Source organism: Cricetulus griseus, chromosome 3 (assembly GCF_003668045.3).
Source record: "Cricetulus griseus strain 17A/GY chromosome 3, alternate assembly CriGri-PICRH-1.0, whole genome shotgun sequence".
NCBI lineage: Eukaryota > Metazoa > Chordata > Mammalia > Rodentia > Cricetidae > Cricetulus > Cricetulus griseus.
This window is the reverse complement of record NC_048596.1, coordinates 40,938,209-40,956,431: the sequence shown is the minus strand read 5'-3', so window position 1 is coordinate 40,956,431 and position 18,223 is coordinate 40,938,209.

Here is an 18,223-nt window from a genome sequence, read left to right as displayed (position 1 = left end):
AAAAAAAAAAAAAGAAAGGATAAAACTGTAAGGCAGGAACAATAACAACATTGTACCTTCCAAAGCCAGAGTGTTTCAAGGGACTTTGTTTCAGACATAGACAAGAAGAAGACAGTTGGAAGATTTGGTTTTACCTTGGCTACTGGCCAAGTGTTTTGACAGCCTCTGCCTTGTACAACATGAGTGAAAAGTAATTTGCATAATGCCAATAAAGGGATGTTCTACTTTGGAAGTGCTGTGAATGGTGACCTTTCTACTAGTACAAATGACAAAGCACTTCACAAATAAAACCCTGCAGTCAGAATAATCAATATGAAGTGATGATGTGGGAAAGAAGGGGACAGACAAGAGCAGTAGGGAGTGGCTGGCAGTGATAAAGAGCCACTTCAATCTAACAAAGCAAAAATGCCGCTCTCGGATTAGCTACTGTCCACAACTAGCGGTTTCTTTCCCAGCCTCACATCCTGCATACTCCTTCTTGAATGTGTCAATTCTTGGACAATACTGATTTTGACATTTCTCATAATATGGAATGGCTCAGAAATCATTACAATCAACAATCATTACAATCAACTGTGAAACGGCTAGAAGATGTTTTAATGCCTTTAGTGCCAGCTTCTCACTCACTCTGCAGCAAACTTCAGACCATCTCTAGCCTCTGATTAGGCCATCACTTGATGCACTGTGGCTGGGACTCTGATTTACCAGAAACATGAGCAAAAGGAAAAGGGGAAAAGTGCAATGTTTTAGTAAGAACTAAAATGCTTTCCTTCATGTTTCTATATTGCATACCTTTACTTCAGCAAGAATGCTCTGTGTTGACAAGATTGTTTCTAGATTCAATGTGCACTGTAATTGGTTTTTCCGTGGGTAGGACTAGATGTAAGAATGTTTCCCCACATGTGAATAAATTAAAAATTGTTATGGACCTGAGTTATATACTATTGTCCAGGGAGGTCTGAAGAAGTGGCTTCTGTGTAACAGAGGGAGTCCTAGCTTTTTATTCACTATATCTGAGATTCTTAGTGACTAAACAGCTAAATCACAACATGGCTGTTCTGGCTTGAATACATTTCACCTTAAAGGACTAATTTTGCAATCTTGGTCTTTCTGTGGAGCTGTTCGGAAGTGATTGGACCTCCACCATGTTATATAATTTGATACATTGCTTCTTGGTTACTCTGAGTACAGACATCCCTCCTCCATGTGTTCTAATTATAATGTGTTTCCACATCTCAGGACCAAAAGCAGTGAGCCAACCTGACATTATTTGGGATTTCCAAACCTATTCTCCAAAATAAATAGAACCTCCCTTCTTGTTTATCTGATTATTCCCAGAGTTTGAACCAAAAACAGATATGTTATCTCCAGCTTCAGATATCCCAAACTGGTTTCATTTATTTATCAGTTATGCTTCGCTGGTATAAAGGAATGCCTTAGTAAACAACTTCACAGTTATATTTGTCTCATAGTTGCAAAAGCTTCAGTCTATAGTCGGATATTCTATAACCATTGGCTGTGATGAAGCAGAATATCATGACAGTGTGATCACGTGTCTGAGAAGGATGTTCACATTATGGCACATGGGAAACAAGTGATCTGGGGCAAGATATGTCCAACAATACAGTGATTCACCTCCTCCAACCAGAACCCTCTTCCTAAAGACCAATTTATCCAGGAACTCATCATTTGAGTAATTGTTTACGGTAAGAACTTTTATGACTCAATCACCTGTCAATACGTCCAGTCGTTGGGAATCAGGTCCTTAACATATGAACCTCTAAGTACACTTCATATCCCAGCCACAACAGTTTAGGACTGCCAAATTTAGCAAAAAAAAAAAAAAAAAAAAAACTTCAGAGTAAGAATACATGCTTTTACTATAGTACATCCCATGAAACATTCTTATGTTTCTGTTATACATGCTTCCTAATCATTCTGAAATTCGAGGTAGACATAATACCATTTGACAAAGTAATTCTGGTTTGAATTTTCAAAATCTGTCTTATCCTGATAAAGCTATTATAGACAATACTTGCTCTAGAGGTATAGATGATTACAAAGTAGAGTCAGAAATAGGTTGATAACGGGTAGTTTATTGGTGAAAAGTACTCAGGCAGGGGAGCCAATGACCAGGTTTGCACCTGAACAGGATGGACCCAGAAATGCTTCCTAGTCAGCTCAGCCAGGTGAAAGAGAGCCTCGTACATGCCTCCCTCCTTCTTAAACCCTTGTTACTTGAACATGGTCAGCGATACCTCTAATTAGGGTTTCTCCCCACAATTCCCCTTTTAGTTTAAAGAGGATTTAAACTTAACAGTGTAAGTTATCTAAATTAACAATCATAAAGTTGAATTACAAGAAGATATAATAATCTATTTATATCACATCCTAACTGTGTCTATTCCATCTAAACCCTAAAGTCATCTGGAAGAGATGTCCAAGCCTGAACACCTCCTTCCAAACCCAACACTAAACAATAAGAAACTAGCCCTAACTAGGTGTACATTATCCTTAGTGTCAACAATGGGGAAAGGGGGTGTAGTATTCTCCAAGTTACTTCCTGATGAACTGGAACGACAATGGCCTTGTGGGGTCCTGTTGGAAGAAAGTGTAAGAGTAGTGAAAGTCTTGAGTGGATTTCAGGTGGAAAGGGTCTGTCTTGGAGCACTCTACAAGCAGCATTAGAAATCTCATGGAGAAAAATGCAAGCTTTCAAAGTAAGCCTTAGCAGTTGTAAGACATTTCTTCCTGCAAAATCACCCCAAATACCTTGACTATGAGGGTCTGTCCTCCTCTCCTTACCCTTTGCTGAAATATCATTTGTCCCAAGAATCAGAAGTTGCATGGCCTCAATAGATCCATATAAATGGGAGTGTCCATACTTCCATATATGCTCTTGGTCATCATGTGTAAATCATTCTTGTCAGACAGACCAAGAAAGAAGGGACATTGCTCTTCTACTTAAGCTGAGCTAGATGGTGTCCTTGAGCAGTAAACTAGATGTAGACTTTCCTGGTGCCTATAGAACAGGAGGTGTTTTTGCCAAGGTACGTTTTCCTGCTTAGTGAAATAGTTTATTATTCCAAACAATTAAAGTTTGCAGTTTGTCTTAACCCAAGGGCTGGAGAGGCAATAGAACATACCTATATATCAGGTTAAATAAACTGAACTTAAACTATTATATCCATTTAACTCAAAATGCAGACATTCAAATACCCTCAGGAAAAGATAGAGGCAACATCAATAAGTAAAACACTCAGGAATTTAATGGCATTAAAAAACGGTGGGTCTGGAAGAGACATCCTTTGAAGACAGTAATTGTCCAGGGCAAAAGGCAGGCTGGTGTTTTCTGCTGGGGCTGAGGAACGGAATGCTCAGAGACTTGTGGGATAACTGAGAGGCCCCAGACATTGTCTCAGATCCAAGATCTCTCCATCCTTCCTCTGAAGTGCTGGACAAAGCTATGCACAACTTTTCTTTATCTATCGTTGACTCTCAAAACAAAGGAACACAGTTGCCCTCAGTCTGTTTACTGAAATTCCATTAATATGACAAGTTTAAACTCCTACTGTTGGAAGACCTTTGTCCTGGTCTATTAGTAATCAGGCTTCTGTACTGGCTTATCCTTGGGGTTCTGACAGGATATGCCCTCAGCTGCAGCCACTAAGAGTACCACCTGTATTCTCACTATGTTCTCTTTTAAAACGGCCCTGCCCACCTCACATCCTTCTCTCTCTTCTTTTCTGTTCTACTCTCTCCCTTCTTCTCTCCCCGTCTTTCCTCTCTCCTGACTCCTGCTGCTCCTGTCTCCAGATGCCAGTCTATCCCCTTCCCTTTCCTGGTTTTATGATCTCTTTCCCTAATTAAAAAAAAACAAAAACAAAAACAAAAACCCTCTGCTTGAACCCTGCCACAGTGTCACTTTTCTTAAATTACAACATGGTCCATTACCTGTTTTTGTGCCCATTCATTAACCATAAAAATAACTAAGAACAACAGTTAAAAATGTCTATATTTGATTCCCTTTCCCTCTTTAGAGGATAGTCAAGTTTCAAACATGTGGCCAAACTTTGATTCCTATTCTTTGTGTATGACTCTCCAATTTGTACAGGTTAGTAAATTCTGTGTCCTTTGTCCTATTAATCCACCTGTTGTCCTTGTGCCAGATCTCTGTGACAAATACTGGACACAGACAACATAAGGATGAATGGTTTTACTTTGTGTTATAGTTTAAGAGGGTCCAGTCTCCCATTGAGTGGATGGTATACTGGAACAGAGCAACAACTCACACCATGGCCCTAGGAATCAGAGAGGAGATCCTATGATCTTACTTTCTTCTTTTCCCCCTTTTATTACATTTAGGGATCAAGTCACATTAAGAACCAGTCTTCCACCATTTTCACCCCTCCTTGAGAACACTGTCACATACAATTCCAGAAGCATGTCTTACTGTCTTTTATATACTTCATAATCCAATCACATTGACAACTTAGATTAAGCATCATAACCAATTTATTTCACATTCTAGTGTTATAGAAACTTCAGAGGAACCATTTGCTCTTCCTCATATCAAAAGTCTCCATTATGGAATGGAATTTAATTTAGTAAAAACTAGATACTCACAGGCAGTTTGCTTATGAAAGCTCTTTGCCTTTCTTGTACTTCAATAAACTACACTTGAAGGCAGCTAGTTAGCTGAAACCTGTTAGTTGATGGCTACTACATAACAGGGCAATTACTCTCTCCAACTCACAGCAGCTGTGGTTACTGGCACAAGCCATACATAAGAACAAACTACTCAATGTTCCAGAATTGACAGGGAAAGAAATTGTGAGAGAATGACTTAACTGAGAAAATGTTGGCAGTTGATGGCTACCATGGATGAGAGAGTCACAGTCAGTTTTTCTTTTTAATGATGTAACCCATAGTAGATTGCTCACAATTAAGTGAATATGGCACTATACCCATTAACATAAGCAGCACTGATTGGACTGAGTAAAACAGAAAAGAGCACATGAAACAAGGAGATGGAGTGCTAACAAAATGACTCAATGGTTAAGAGCAGTTTCTGGAGAGGGCCTGGTTTCAGTTTCTGGCACCCATGTTCGGTACCTCACAACCTCCTGTAACTCCAGTTCCAGGAGATCTGACACCCTCTTCTGGTCTCTGCATGTACCAGGGTGTGTGCATGGGACATATAAACACATGTAGAAAAAACACTCATATACACTCAATAAAATTTAAAAATCCTATTTTAAAATTGTGGGGTGGGTCACAGGGTCTGGGAAGTGTTGAAAAATGGGGTGTCTGTGGTGATATTTTGTTTATGATCTAATATAACTTGCCTGAAGATCAGAGTGCAGGGATAAGCCACTAGTTAGCCACATACTCACAATAACAACTAGTTATCCACATACCTAAACCACTATTTAGCCATAGAGGACAGGCAGTGGTGGCCACACACTTAATCCCAGCACTTGGAAGACAACAGTAGATGGATCTCTGTGAGTTTAAGGCCACACTGAGCTACATGAGAGTAAATCAGTCTAAAAGAGAAACAGAGCTCACACCTTTGATCCCAGCACTGGTATTATACACCTGTAATCCCCGCACTATATAGGAATGTAAGGCAGGAGCTCAGTGCAGTGCCAGAGCACTCTAGCAGTTTGGAGATACAATCAGAGGACACAATCAACCCTTTGATCTGAGCATTATTAAAGGTGAAAACTCTCTAGTTGTTGGCTACTTTGCTTCTTTGATCTTCAGCTTTAACCCCAATATCTGTCTTTGGGTTTTTATTATTTGTGCTACAGCTGTAATAAAAATGCATTGCATTTTTTATGAAATTGTCAATGATAAATAAAAATTTAGAAAATAAAACTCTATTCCAGAAAACTTTGTGTGATTCAAGAAAGAAAAAAAAATCAGATGTCCCCAAGGAAGAGATCTACAAATAGGTAAGGTTAAAGAGATATAGTAGAAAAAAATATTTCATCTCTCCTCTAACTAGAGATATTGAACAGAACTTCTTGATCAAAATCCTCCCATTATTCTGCTTGTACAAATGATTAAACTGTTCATAAGGAAAAAAAGAAGACAATATCAACTACCTAATCCTAATAGAAGAAATTAGTCACACTTCACCCATGATATCTCCACATAAAACCAGCAAGCTCTGTCTTTCTGCAAAGGCTCACATCTCAGCAATGCTGTCCTATTTCTGACATCTAAATATTTGCTATAAATTGGGAACAACATATCCCAGAAGTTTATGAATTAAAGTCCTAGCCACGAGCTGGTGGCAGATGCTATTAAAAGGTGATTGGTAGTTGAGGGCACTAACTTCAACCACAGATGAATTAATGGCTGAATGGGCTATAAGGATAGAGGTCATTGTTGAAAGAAGTTGGTCCCTAGAGGCAAGAACCTAAGCCCGTTTTCTCTTAGAACCCTCTCACTGGACATCAAGAGGTGCTCAGCTTGTTTTCACCATTCCCTCTCTGCCATCATGCTCTGCCTCACTAACAAGCAAGGAGAAGGGAACCAGGTTATCAAAGACTAACACGAACCTGTAAATCCTTCCTTGAATTATTTCTTGTAAGGTATTTTGTGTGTGTGTGTGTGTGTGTGTGTGTGTGTGTGTGTGTGTGCGCGCGCGCGTGTGTGTTGCTTGCTTGTAAGTATATGTACTCCATGCATCCCAATGATCCTGAGAAGAGGGTGGTGTATCTGCTAGAACGGGAGTTACAGGTGATTGTGAGTCTCCATGTGGGTGCTGGGAATTGAAGCCAGGTCCTCTGGAAGAGTGGCCAATGCTCTTAACTTCGGGGCTAGCTCTCCAATCCCCCCAGGGACTTCTTTATGCTAAACATTTTGTTATAATGTTATAGGGATGATTGACATAGTGTTCAATCTGCACTCTAGACCTCTAGCATTATCACCCAATCTCCAGCAATGAACTTTAGATCATGTAGTACTTCTTTAGCATCATTAATGCAATTTTCATCTATTTTCACTTATTCCAGTTCTTTGTCTGCTATGCTAAAGATAGGAGCTTCTGGCTATCACTAACTTACTATTATATTTTTTCTGTTATTGCTCCATATGTACTCTTTAAATTCCAAGTGCACACTTGCTTTAGTTGAACCATTTAAAATCATATTCTATGCTATTTCAATAATACAATATCTCATTTCTCTGAGCATATTCACCAAAACATTTTAATGTTTTAATGGGATCTATTATTTCAAATTGTGTTTCTAAGAAATTCTTTATCAGAAACAATCCGATAAAGATACAGAAACAATATATATATATATATATATATATATATATATATATATATATATTCAGATTGTTTCTTTTACATACCTCTTTATACCGGGTCATTTGTTCATATGTACTCTCAAGGCTCTAAAGAGCAGGTGAGGTCCTGTCTTCCCAGACATGTCATGTCACTGTATGAGCTTCTTTGTATGGGATCTACCTGGATAATTTCATTTTAGACAGCTAATCCTTTGGAAGAATCAGGTTCCAATAAGAAAATACTCCACACCCTTTCTTGGGTGCATGGTCTTGATATTGACATGGTAAGACAGGCTGACAGTATCTTACCATTCAGAGGGTAGCAGTTTCCTTCTTGTTCAGGTGGAAAAAAACAAAATAATGTAGATTTTAAATGTAGTATTGCTTATGATTTTTGAGAGAAATAAACAATCAAAATTCACTACTATGAATCATGCTTGTTCTATGTAGACATCTTCAAGGTGACCCGTGAGTGATTGTTGTAAGGGGAACTTTTGACTATATCTAGCAACCACCCTACATGTGGCTTTCACACATGCTTTCTTATCTATGGAATTTTTGAGAACATGTTAAAAGAGTACTGTTTTTAAATTCAACATACTGACACCAACTTCTCACTTGTTTTAAATAAAATTATTTGCCACCTCGTCAAATAAGACAAAGTAAGGCTATATACAGTTCTTTGGGACAAAGCATGCTTAGCAAATGTTGTTTGCTACAAGCATTGTTGAAACAGTTTGGTTATAGCATCCCTGTCTAATAATACCTACCACAGCAAAACTGTGACAGGTGTCCAAATTGGCAGAGCTTCCCTCAGTAAGAATGAGTAACTTTTGGTAGCAAAAACAAAGTTCCATTGTGTGTGTGTGTGTGTGTGTGTGTGTGTGTGTAGTGATTTATATAACCTAATCTTAGACCTCATTTCATTTTTCCTTCCCTCCCTCCCCCTTTCATTTTGTCTTTTCCTTTCCCCTTCCCTGGTAGCTGGGTATGCTAAAGCTTTGGCCTGTAGAGATAACTTTACATAAAGGAGATTTTCAAAGCAGTTTCATTAGCTACTGACACCTATGAATTAGAGAACTTTCCATTTTCTGAAATAGTGATGGATGTAACCATGAAGAGAAAGACATACTTCAGACTATGTCAAATACACATTCAATATTTGACCATATTTCTGGTTTCTGGTGAAAAATGGAATTCCCTTGGCATGCCAGTACTGTACTGAATAGCTGATCAGCTTAATCAACCATTGTAGACATTACACAGAACTTTTCGCTGTTGTCCCACTGAAATGGAAAACTCTTAGCAGAGCCATTCTGCTAAAGTAGCCATAGTTAAATGTAGTGATATATTATTTATGATTTATTAAAGCTTGCCTGAGGATTCAGAAGACAAAGTCAGCCACAAGCTATAGAAGCTAGGCACACACCTTTAATCCCAGCAGCTAGAAGCTAGGAGGTACTAGGAGGTATACAACTTTAATCCTAGGACTCAGTATTAAGAGATAGAGCAATCTCTGTGAGTCCAAGGCCACCCATATCTATACAAGATTGATCCAATGTAAAAGGAGTCCTTAATTTGTCTAAATAATAAAAACCCAGAGTCAGATATTGAGCAAAATGCAGAGAGATCAAAGAGAAGGAGCAAACTACCACCACACCTTACCTCCATGGTGTCTCAGCAGACAAGAGAGAGATTTCCTGTGTCTCCCTGATTATATTCCAATTCTGCCCAACTACCTCACTTCCTGTCTGTCTGTACAGACCTGGAGAGCTCTATGGCTAGCTAGTGGCAAGCTCCATTCTCTGACCCTCAGATAGGCTTTTTTTGTATAAGCAAGATATAACCACAAACCAGTGCTAAAAGAAACAGCTCACAGAAAGATGATCTCAGCATCTGGAATCTCACAGCTTTAATCCCAGCATTAGGGATATATATAAGACAGGAGCAAGGTCTCAGTATCAGGCATTTATTCTCTAGCCACTTTGAGGATAGGAGGCCTTCATTCTCCAACCACATTGAGGACTCTAAAGCCACACTGAAGAGAGGCAGCAGGATCAGTCCATTCAACCTGAGGTAGTCGTAAGAGCTAGTGCCCAGCTCTTTTGCTATTCTGTTCTTCTGCTTGAAGTTTAACTCCAATATCTGTCTCTGGGTCGTTTATTTTTTGTGTGTTACAGTTAAATTTGTTGGTGTTAGAGTCACACTACCCTTACTACTGATCAATCCAGCCTCCAGATAACAATTCTCTTTGACACATGGCTTTATTTTTCAAGCTTCAGATTTGCAACCAATGATAAAGGTATATAAATATTAAATGATAAATTAAATGTCTGCAAAAGCAACAGATGCATCTAAGGTTCAAGTTATTGTTACTGTGTTGTCTGATATATACACAGTCAAGGTAAATTTGAAACTATAGTTAAAATCTAGAAATGTCATTTTTCCCACAAAACTACTTTTATTAATGCACTTCATTAAGTTTCCATATATTCCTGCTGTACTCTGTTTCTCTTTCTATCATCTTTTCTTAAGACTCTGTAGTTGTTTGCTTTGTTGCTTTGCATTGTAGAGGTTGCTAGCAGCCTAGGGGTTTTTTGTACTTCATTTTGAAAGATGCATTCTTAGACCCTCAGGCATAGAATTGCATCAGGCTTTTGTATTGTCAGCTGCTTTAAAAGCTTGATTCATTTAACTGACCAGGTATGTTGTTAGTATGGGGCTCTCACAATCCCAGAAAACAACTAAAATCTTCCATACTCTGCGGCTGCACACTCACTGGTAAACTGGCTGTTTGAAACTTGACTTACTTAGAGGGCCTCAGCATCTGAAATCAGGATTAGAGCTCCCAGGAATTCTGGTGGTATTCATGAATTTCACAGAGATATCTTGGGTTCAAAGTTAACACCCAATGAAGAAAAATTATCATTCTAAATTGTCTCACAAAACACCAATGCTGTTATTTTATGCAGTTTTTGCTTTGTTTTTATTATTTTTATTTAAATTAAAAACAATCTTATTTTACATACCAATCCCATTTCCCTCTCCCTCCAGTCCTCCCATTCCCCCAACCATCTCCCCATCCCACCCCACCCCCAAGGGAGGGTGGGGCCTCCCCTGGGGGTTCCTCTAAGTCTGTCACATCAAATGAAACAGGACCTAGGTTCTCCCCACTGTAACTAGGCAGAGAGTATCCCTCCGTAGGGAATGGGCCCCCAAGGCCCATTCATGCACTAGGGATAAATACTGGTTCCACTGTCAGAGGCTCCATAAACCGCCCAAGTCCCCCAACTGACACCCATGTTCAGGGGGCCTGGTTAGGTCTTATGCAGGTTCCCCAGCTGTCAGACTGGAGTCCATGAGCTCCCCCTTGCTCAGGTCAACTGTGTGGGTTTCCCCAGCATGGTCTTCACCCCTTTGCTCATCATTCTTCCTTCTTTATGACTCGATTCCAGGAGTTCAGTTCAGTGCTTAGCTGTGAATCTCTGCTTCTGCTTCCATCAGTTACTGGATGAACATTCGATGGTGGCATTTAAGGTAGTCATCAATCTCATTATAGGGGAAGAGCATTTGAGGTAGCCTCTTCACTATTGCTTGTGTATTCTTGGGAATTTCCCTAGTGCCAGGTTTCTCCTTAATCCCATAATGGTTCCCTCTCTTTCCTTGCTCTCCTTCTTTGTTCTTCCCTCAACTCAACCTTGCTGATCCCTCATGTTCTCCTCCCCCTACTCTTTTTCCCCTCCTCTTTCTCCTACCTCCCTCAGCCCCCCCATGCTCCCAATTTACTCAGGAGATATTGTTGCAGATGATATGATAATTTACATAAGTGATCTCAAAAAATTCTATTAAGGAACTCCTACAGCTGATAAACACCTTCAGTAATGTGGCAGGATACAAGATTAACTCAAAAAAATTCAGTAGCCCTCTCTATATAGATAACAAATGAGATGAGAAAGAAATCATAGAAACATCACCCTTCACAACAGGGACAAGCAACTTAAAATATCTTGGGTGACTCTATCCAAACAAGTAAAAAACATGTATGACAGGAACTTTAAGTCTTTAAAGAAAGAAATTGAAAAAGATACCAGAAAATTGAAATAATCTTAGTTAGGATCAACATATTAATGGAAATTTGACCAAAAGCAATGTACAGATTCAATGAAAGCCCCATCAAAATGCCAGCACAATTTTTCATAGACCTTGAAAGAACAATACTCAACTTTATATGCAAAAAAAAAAAAAACAGAATAGCCAAAACAATCCTGTACCATAAAGGAACTACCAAAGGCATTACCATCCCTGACTTCAAGCTTTACTATGGAGCCATAGTAATGGAAATAAAAAGCTTGGTATTGGCACAAAAACAGATAGGTTGACCCTGGTGTTAATCTACACACCCATGAACACCTAATTTTTGACAAAGAAGCCAAAATTATACAATGGAAAAAAGAAACCATCTTTAACAAATGGTGCTGTCATAACTGGAAGCTTACATGTAGAAGACTGCAAATAGATCCCTATCTCATCACCATGTACAAAACTCAAGTCTAAATGGATCAAAGACCTCAACACAAACCCAGCCACACTGAACCTCTTAGGAGAGAAAGTGGGAAGTACTCTTGAATATATTGTCACAGGAGACCACTTCCTGAACATAATGCCAGTAGCACAGACACTGAGATTGACAATTAATAAATGGGATCTCCTGAAACTGAGAAGCTTCTGTAAGGCAAAGGGCAGAGTCAACAAGACAAAGCAGCAGCATACAGAATGGGAAAATATCTTCACCAATCCCATATTTGACAGATGGTTGATATCCAAAATATACAAAGAATTCAAAAGCTAGTCACCAAAACACCAAATACACAAGTTAAATAAATGGGGTACAGATCTAAATAGAGAATTCTCAACAGAAGAATCTCAAATGTCTGAAAGGCACCGAAGGAATTGCTCAACATCCATCAGGGAAATGCAAATCAAAACAACTCTGAGATACCATCTCATACCTGTCAGAATGGCTAAAATCAAAAACACCAATGACAGGTTATGCTGGACGGGATGTGGAGAAAGGGGAACATTCCTCCATTGCTGGTGGGAATGAAAACTTGTACAGTCACTTTGGAAATCAGTATGGCAGTTTCTCAGGAAAATGTGAATCAGTCTACTTCAAGACCCAGCAATTCCACTCTTAGGCATATACCCAAAGGATGCTCATTCATACCACAAGTACATCTGTTTAACTATGTTCATAGCAGCATTATTTGTAATAGCCAGAACCTGGAGGCAACCTAGATATCCCTCAACCAAAGAATGGATAAAGAAAATGTGGTACCTTTACACAATAAAGTACTACTCAGCAGAAAAAAAAAAAATGACATCTTGAAATTTGCAGGCAAATGCATGGAACTAGAAGAAACCATCCTGTGTGAGATAATCCAGAAATAAAAACATGGTATGTACTCACTCATATATAGATTTTAGACATAGAACAAAGGACTACCAGCTTACAATCCACAACCCCAGAGAAGCTAGGAAACAAGGAGGCCCCCAAGAGAGACATATATGGACCCCCGAGAAAGGGAAAGGGACAAGGTCTCTTCTGTTCAGTTTTAAGTCAGTAGGTTCTAATCTTTATCCCAACCTTGTTTCTTAATGCTATTTTTAAGAGACTATAGAATAATTGACTTTCCTTCCTACTTATATTTTCTACTTTAAAAAGCTCTATACATTGCTTTTATGATTAAAAAGATAAATGACCCAAGTAACAGTATTATTTTTATTTCCTAAGGATAAATAAAAAATACCATAAACAGTGTAGCTGAAACAAACAGATATGTATTGTGCTACAATCCTAATGTAGATGCCTCTGTTGAATGCACTTGTAGAGCTATGGGACCCTGATTAGAAGCTGTTTTAGGTCTCGCTTCCAGTGCTACCCCAGTTACAGGATACCATCATATTGGATTAGGGACCAAATTTATTCATATGTTATCTAATTATATCTTTAAAGACCTTATTTTAAGTAAGGGCATACTCTTGAGATTTTGAGGACTAATGGGTCAATGTAGGAATTAGGGTGGGAATTATAAGAAAATACCCAATCCAAGTGAATGTCAAATTTTACTTTATTCCAACAGACTAGTTTTCATCTGGGTCTCTAGCAGATGGATATATTGGATAAGAACACTGAAGTTTTCCAAGGGCCCCAAGTGATTTGCAAAGGAACACAGAAAGACACACATCAACTATAACCTGTTTGTAAAAGCAGAAATAGAACTTACTTTTTCATCAGAAAGGCTGAGAATTACATTGTATCCAAGCAACTCTAAAACACTACAAGCAATGGAATAGATTCTTGCATACAAACCGATCATAAAGCAAGAACACCTCTCAGTCTGTGTAAAAGTTTACACTGATGCATGAATATCTAAACTGAGTTTTAAAATATGAGTGCATGAGCACTGATTCAGGTAAATTAAATTTTAAAATGAGTAATAAAATAAGTTGTTAAATCTTCTTTTCCATGCTTCATAAAGGTAAGAGTTTAGTGTAAATTTTTACCTCCTTTTCCAGACACTGCACATTCTGTAAATTTTTATGTATTATTTATGGGCTGAAGAGATGGTTCTATGGTAAAGAGCTCTGGTTCCCCTTCCGAGAGATTGCAGATTTACCTCTCAGCACCCACATGGCAGCAGACTACCATCTGTAACTCAGCTTCAAAAGGTCTGATTCCATCTTCTAGCTTCTGTTGGCACTGATCATACAAGTTGTGCATAGACATACATGCAGGCAAAACACTCGTACACATAAAAAATTTAAATTAAATTATTGAGTGTTTACCCTTTTCATTAATACATGGAATTTAGTGAACAATGTGAGGTAGGGAGTTTGTTTGCATTTTGCTTAGAATAACAGAGCTGTATTTGAGAAATAGCCATATAAATTGTAGGTGTGTTTTTATAGGGCCACATTTCACTATGGACCTTTGTTGACTGAAAACCACGTGTGCACAAAAAGATGTTAGCACATAATTGCATCTCTCTATGTTTGGTGAACGATTAAAAGTGATTTGCCAAGAAACCCGTATTTGTTTGTCTTTATTTTTTAGAAGCATTCATTCACTGTGCATAAAACCTGAACTGCAATGTAAAGAAAGGAGAACATGTGAAAACGAGAAACACTGAAAACAGAAAGTAGGATAAATGAGAAAGGAGAGAGAGAGCAGAAGGGATAAGGTGGCAGCCAAACCTCCATTCTTTTCATTAGATGAGGCTGCTACTTGAGAGGTGATTCTTAGTAAAACACTCTTCTGATCTCAGACACACTATGGACTTTCAAATGTTTTTAAAAATGCAGCACATTCATTTAATGCGAAATAAATGATTTGCTAAAGGGGAAAAAATCCAAGAGGCTGAGTCATGAAAAGGTGTCTTGAATCCTATTGGCTTATTTTGATTGCATTTGCAAGTACCTGATGAAAATGTGCAGAACAGCCCATCTCAGAATCTGAGGCTTCCTGTTGATTGTGTGGCAGAGTTGCCAGGCACATAACACATTTGTTTTACAGCACTGCGTGATGAACTCAGTGTTTTACCTTCCTAGGACTGAGAGTCTTTAATTTGCTCTTTGAGGAACAGTCTGTTTTCATCAAGAGACACGCTTCCCTTGATCAAGCAATTCTAGCAAGAGTGCATTAAAGGAAAAGAATCAGAGGGTGAGTGTAAGCAAGGGAGAAAATGTCCAGTGTCCATGAAATCACAGCAGCTTTTATTTTCCAGTTAAGCATGTGCATTAATTTTTACATAAAGTTTGTTGATATGCCTCAGCATCCAGCATAATAATAATCTCCAGGGCAAAGAGACAGGAAAACAAAAACAATGGGAAAAGACCAGTGAATTTGCAGTAAACATTTCATTTCAAGAAAGGAATATGTGTGCTCTGAGAGACCTAATACAATTCAAAAAATGGCTTTAGTGAGATACAGGTATCTGCCTCAAATTCTGTCTTAAATCTAGTTTAATATGTGGGATAAGAATAATATATGAATGAAAAATATGGCTTTTCTAATTGTATATCAATTTTCCTTAGGGAATATACTCTGATGCACTCATTAAATACATATTTATTATAAGTCTACTACTCAGCCACTACACTTCCCCTCCCACTTGTGAATGGTAGTTACACAAGCTGGAAATGGTAGGTTTTCTTTCTCCCACTATGGAGCCTACTCCAGCCTAAGATTATTCTGTCAGGGCTCTCAGGGCGAAAAAACATAAGGTAAGAGGAGCAAAAAGGTGTTTGTAATGTCTTCTCATAAGAAAGGGGAAGAAGGCATTTGGGGCTGGAATTGGTAATAAAAGCAGACCAAAGTTGAAGGTTTCAACGGAAAAAGAAGACTAAACAAATATACAAACTAAGCAGACCAAAGTTGAAGGTTTCAAAGGAAAAAGAAGACTAAACAAATATACAAACTACCATCATGGCTGGGGAAAAAAATTCTCACTGGGCTCTACCCCTAGATGAAGAACTTCAGGTAATTAATGACTATGGAGAGAGGGAGAATTAGTTTGCAAATCAGTCCTCTAAACTGATATTATCCAATACCAAGTAGTCATTCCTAAAAATGTACATGCAAACAACACTAAATGGATTCAACAAGTTATATTTCTATATTTATCTATATGTATGTAACAATAAGGGCCATTAATTTGAAAGAAGGGAACCAGAGGTCATCACAGGCTCATCTCTAGCTCTGGAGCAGAACACCCACTGCAGCCTTTCCTGCTGTTCCTCCCCATACTCCTCCCAGATCCTGTTGATCCCACAAATCTTCCCGTTCTAACCTCCCTCCCCTCATTCACTGCTTTTTCCCATCCTCCAACTCCTAAAGAGTCTTTTTCTGTCTGACCAGCCAGATCCCAAATAATGACACAGAGACTTATTAATTATGAAAGCTCACTCTATAGCTTAGGCTTGTTATAAATATCCTACAAGGAACCCCTGCTAACTAACCTACAGGCCACATCTTCCAGAAAAACAGGTAGGCTGCCTATAGATCTTCTCTTCTCTTTCTGTTTTCAGGTTTTAATCCTGTAGTCTCATCCCTAGCTCTACAGCAGAACACCCCCAGCAGCCTTCCCTTAACCCTTGCTCCCATCTCTTTTGAATCCCACAGTTCTTCCCCTTCTAACCTTCCACCCCACATTTGTTGCTTTGGTCTAGACCCAAACCACACACCCCCAGCTTGGGCACTCCCTGCTAACAGGATAACAAATAGGCTAAAAGTAGGCCCACACCTGTCCTGCTGCTCCTGAGAGCCAATGCCCCCAATTTCATACCCAGCTCTGTGACAGGAAATCTGCTACAGTCTCCCTTTCATATATGACACCATCTCCAAGGAATCACAAAGAACTTCTCCTCCAACCTTCCTTCCCCCAGCTCATGCCAGTAGCACCAGCAGGCATTCCCTGTGAACACACCAACTTAGCAGGCCAGGAAAACATCCAGCGCAATGTCTCCACCAGAACCCAGCTATCCCACCACAGCAGGCTGAACATTGCAACATAGCTGAAGCACAAGACAAAGAACTTAAAACTAACTATATGAAGATGATAGCGCTCCTTAAAGGGGGAAAATAATAAATCCCTTAAAGAAACCCAGGATAACATACACACACACACACACACACACACACACACACACACACACACATGCACCATGTGAGGAAATGAACAAATCCCTTAAAGAAAGGTAAGAAAACACAAACAAAAAAGAAAACAGGAGGAAATGAATAAATCGCTTAAATAAAGCCAAGAAAACACAGAATCAGTTAAAGGAAACAAGTAACATTCAAGTCATGAAAATGGAAATAGAATCAATAAAGAAAACACAAATTGAGAGAATTCTGGAAATGAAAAACTTAGGAATTTGAACAGGAAGGAACTACAGGGGACAGCTTCACCTACAGAATACAGTAGATTGAGGAGAGAGTTTCAGGCATTGAGGACATATGAAGAAGAAACGGCTACATTCATCAAAGAAAATATCAAATCTAAAAAACTGACACAAAACATTCAGGTAATGTGAGATACTATAAAAACAGATCCAAATTAAGAAGAACAGGTATGGAGTTAGGAGAAGAATCCCAGCTTAAAAGCACAGAAAATATTTTCAATAAAATCAAAGAAAACATTCCTAACCTAATGAGGACTGCTCATTAGGTAATAGGGATAGCAAGTCTCAGCTGTACATTTCTTGTTGCCAGGTGAGGCTTCCAGTGGCAGGACTGGGTTGTATTCAAATGAGTTGTTGGCCAAGAGGAACTCATGGAAATTCCTAAACAACCCAAGCTGTTGCTAAAACAAATGGTTGCTCTCTGAAAACTGACAGAGGGGCCCCAATGGTGAAGACAACACACACACACACACACACACACACACACACACACACAAGTCACTGAACATGGAGAAGTCAAGCCTATATGGAGCCCTCATCCCTACATTATAGTGTTTTTCCTGTAGGAAGGTAATCTGCAGGCTAATGAAAGAGAAACTTGAACACTAACACAGACACAAACCTTTGACCTAAAATCTGTCCTGTCTGCAAAATATACTAGGGCAATGATGGTATAGAACTTAATGGAGTAGCCAAGTAAGGTCTGATTTGACATAAAGGCCCACTCCATGAGAAGGAATCCATACCTAACACTGGTAGAATAACCAAGAACCATAAACTAGATATCCCAGAGACCTATGGTAATGTTCAAAATTATCAATAAAATCACTCCTTATGCTATTCTGCTATAGTCATAGATCAGTGCCTTATCCAGTCATCATCAGATTGGCTTCCTCAAGCAGCAGTTGGAAACATATGCATAGACCCACAACAGATGTTATGTGTAGAGAGAGTA